The sequence below is a fragment of the Bombina bombina genome, chromosome 10 (genome assembly GCF_027579735.1).
Source record: "Bombina bombina isolate aBomBom1 chromosome 10, aBomBom1.pri, whole genome shotgun sequence".
In the NCBI taxonomy this organism is placed as follows: domain Eukaryota; kingdom Metazoa; phylum Chordata; class Amphibia; order Anura; family Bombinatoridae; genus Bombina; species Bombina bombina.
In genome coordinates this window covers 212,393,353-212,397,771 of record NC_069508.1, presented here as the reverse complement: position 1 = coordinate 212,397,771, position 4,419 = coordinate 212,393,353, and positions in this window count along the sequence as shown.

Below are 4,419 nucleotides of genomic sequence, written 5' to 3'. Positions count from 1 at the left end.
TTTTATTTTGTTTTATTTAAATTATATTTAAGTTAGGGGGGGTTAGACTTAGGGTTAGACTTAGGTTTAGGGGTTAATAAATTTAATATAGTATAGTAGTATAGTAGCGATGTTGGGGGAGGCAGATTAGGGGTTAATAAATGTAGATAGGTGTCGGCGATGTTAGGGACGGCAGATTAGGGGTTAATAAAATGTAACTAGTGTTTGCGAGGCGGGAGTGCAGCGTTTTAGGGGTTAATATATTTATTACAGTGGCAGCGATGTCCGGTAAGCAGATTAGGGGTTAAACTTTTAATTTAAGTGTTTGCAATGTGTGTGTGGGGGGGGGCTTGGTTTAGGAGTTAATAGGTAGTATATATATATATATATATATATATATATATATACACACACATAATGTTTATATATATATATATATATATATATATATATATATATATATATATATATATATATATATATATATATATATATATACACACACACACACATAATGTTTATATATATATATATATACACACAAACACACATAATATTTATAACATAATTTATGCTTACCTGATAAATTCCTTTCTCCTGTAGTGTAGTCAGTCCACGGGTCATCATTACTTCTGGGATATTAACTCCTCCCCAACAGGAAGTGCAAGAGGATCACCCAAGCAGAGCTGCTATATAGCTCCTCCCCTCTACGTCACACCCAGTCATTCGACCGAGAACCAAACGAGAAAGGAGAAACTATAGGGTGCAGTGGTGACTGGAGTATAATTTAAAATTTAGACCTGCCATAAAAAACAGGGCGGGCCGTGGACTGACTACACTACAGGAGAAAGGAATTTATCAGGTAAGCATAAATTATGTTTTCTCCTGTTAAGTGTAGTCAGTCCACGGGTCATCATTACTTCTGGGATACCAATACCAAAGCTAAAGTACACGGATGATGGGGAGGGACAGGCAGGATCTTTATACGGAAGTGACCACTGCCTGAAGAACCTTTCTCCCAAAAACAGCCTCCGAAGAAGCAAAAGTGTCAAATTTGTAAAATTTGGAAAAAGTATGAAGAGAAGACCAAGTTGCAGCCTTGCAAATCTGTTCAACAGATGCCTCATTCTTAAAGGCCCAAGTGGAAGCCACAGCTCTAGTAGAATGAGCTGTAATTCTTTCAGGAGGCTGCTGTCCAGCAGTCTCATAGGCTAAACGTATTATGCTACGAAGCCAAAAAGAGAGAGAGGTAGCAGAAGCTTTTTGACCTCTCCTCTGTCCAGAATAAACGACAAACAGGGAAGAAGTTTGGCGAAAATCTTTAGTTGCCTGTAAATAAAATTTCAGGGCACGAACTACATCCAGATTGTGTAGAAGTCGTTCCTTCTTTGAAGAAGGGTTAGGACACAATGATGGAACAACAATCTCTTGATTGATATTCCTATTAGTGACTACCTTAGGTAAGAACCCAGGTTTAGTACGCAGAACTACCTTGTCTGAATGAAAAATCAGATAAGGAGAATCACAATGTAAGGCCGATAACTCAGAGACTCTTCGAGCCGAGGAAATAGCCATTAAAAACAGAACTTTCCAAGATAACAATTTGATATCAATGGAATGAAGGGGTTCAAACGGAACACCCTGTAAAACGTTAAGAACTAAATTTAAGCTCCATGGTGGAGCAACAGTTTTAAACACAGGCTTAATCCTGGCCAAAGCCTGACAAAAAGCCTGAACGTCTGGAACTTCTGACAGACGCTTGTGTAAAAGAATGGACAGAGCTGAGATCTGTCCCTTTAAGGAACTAGCAGATAAACCCTTTTCTAAACCTTCTTGTAGAAAAGACAATATCCTAGGAATCCTAACCTTACTCCATGAGTAACTCTGGGATTCGCACCAATGTAAGTATTTACGCCATATTTTATGGTAAATCCTTCTGGTAACAGGTTTCCTAGCCTGTATTAAGGTATCAATTACTGACTCTGAAAATCCACGCTTTGATAAAATCAAGCGTTCAATTTCCAAGCAGTCAGCTTCAGAGAAATTAGATTTTGATGTTTGAAAGGACCCTGAATTAGAAGGTCCTGTCTCAGAGGCAGAGACCAAGGTGGACAGGATGACATGTCCACTAGATCTGCATACCAGGTCCTGCGTGGCCACGCAGGCGCTATTAGAATCACCGATGCTCTCTCCTGTTTGATCCTGGCAATCAATCGCGGAAGCATCGGGAAGGGTGGAAACACATAGGCCATCCCAAAGGTCCAAGGTGCTGTCAAAGCATCTACCAGGACCGCTCCCGGGTCCCTGGACCTGGACCCGTAACAAGGAAGCTTGGCGTTCTGGCGAGACGCCATGAGATCTATCTCTGGTTTGCCCCAACGTCGAAGTATTTGGGCAAAGACCTCCGGATGAAGTTCCCACTCCCCCGGATGAAAAGTCTAACGACTTAGGAAATCCGCCTCCCAGTTCTCCACTCCTGGAATGTGGATCGCTGACAGGTGGCAAGAGTGAAACTCTGCCCAGCGAATTATCTTTGATACTTCCATCATCGCTAGGGAGCTTCTTGTCCCTCCTTGATGGTTGATGTAGGCTACAGTCGTGATGTTGTCCGACTGAAACCTGATGAACCCCCGAGTTGTTAACTGAGGCCAAGCCAGAAGGGCATTGAGAACTGCTCTCAATTCCAGAATGTTTATTGGAAGGAGACTCTCCTCCTGAGTCCATGATCCCTGAGCCTTCAGGGAATTCCAGACAGCGCCCCAACCTAGTAGGCTGGCGTCTGTTGTTACAATTGTCCAATCTGGCCTGCTGAATGGCATCCCCCTGGACAGATGTGGCCGAGAAAGCCACCATAGAAGAGAATTTCTGGTCTCTTGATCCAGATTCAGAGTAGGGGACAAATCTGAGTAATCCCCATTCCACTGACTTAGCATGCACAATTGCAGCGGTCTGAGATGTAGGCGTGCAAAGGGTACTATGTCCATTGCCGCTACCATTAAGCCGATTACCTCCATGTATTGAGCCACTGACGGGTGTTGAATGGAATGAAGGACACGGCAAGCATTTTGAAGCTTTGTTAACCTGTCTTCTGTCAGGTAGATCTTCATTTCTACAGAATCTATAAGAGTCCCCAAGAAGGGAACTCTTGTGAGTGGAAAGAGAGAACTCTTCTCTTCGTTCACCTTCCACCCATGCGACCTTAGAAATGCCAGTACTAACTCTGTATGAGACTTGGCAGTTTGAAAGCTTGACGCTTGTATCAGAATGTCGTCTAGGTACGGAGCCACCGAAATTCCTCGCGGTCTTAGTACCGCCAGAAGAGCGCCCAGAACTTTTGTGAAGATTCTTGGGGCCGTAGCCAATCCGAATGGAAGAGCTACAAACTGGTAATGCCTGTCTAGGAAGGCAAACCTTAGATACCGGTAGTGATCTTTGTGAATCGGTATGTGAAGGTAAGCGTCCTTTAAATCCACTGTGGTCATGTACTGACCCTTTTGGATCATGGGTAAGATTGTCCGAATAGTTTCCATTTTGAACTATGGAACTCTTAGGAATTTGTTTAGGATCTTTAAATCCAAGATTGGTCTGAAGGTTCCTTCTTTCTTGGGAACCACAAACAGATTTGAGTAAAACCCCTGTCCGTGCTCCGACCGCGGAACCGGGTGGATCACTCCCATTAGTAAAAGATCTTGTACACAGCGTAGAAACGCCTCTTTCTTTATTTGGTTTGTTGACAACCTTGAAAGATGAAATCTCCCTTTTGGGGGAGAGATTTTGAAGTCCAGAAGATATCCCTGAGATATGATCTCTAACGCCCAGGGATCCTGGACATCTCTTGCCCAAGCCTGGGCGAAGAGAGAAAGTCTGTCCCCCACTAGATCCGTTCCCGGATCGGGGGCCCTCAATTCATGCTGTCTTAGGGGCAGCAGCAGGTTTTCTGGCCTGCTTGCCCTTGTTCCAGGACTGGTTAGGTTTCCAGCCTTGTCTGTAGCGAGCAACAGCTCCTTCCTGTTTGGAGCAGAGGAAGTTGATGCTGCTCCTGCCTTGAAGTTACGAAAGGCACGAAAATTAGACTGTCTAGCCCTAGGTTTGGCTCTGTCTTGAGGCAGGGCATGGCCTTTACCTCCTGTAATGTCAGCGATAATTTCTTTCAACCCGGGCCCGAATAAGGTCTGCCCTTTGAAAGGTATGTTAAGTAATTTAGATTTAGAAGTAACATCAGCTGACCAGGATTTTAGCCACAGTGCTCTACGTGCCTGAATGGTGAATCCGGAATTCTTAGCCGTATGTTTAGTTAAATGTACTACGGCATCTGAAATAAATGAATTAGCTAGCTTAAGAGTTTTAAGCTTATTTGAAATCTCATCTATAGTTATTGAGTCAAGAGTCTCTTCCAGAGACTCGGACCAAAATGCGGCCGCAGCCGTGACAGACGCAATA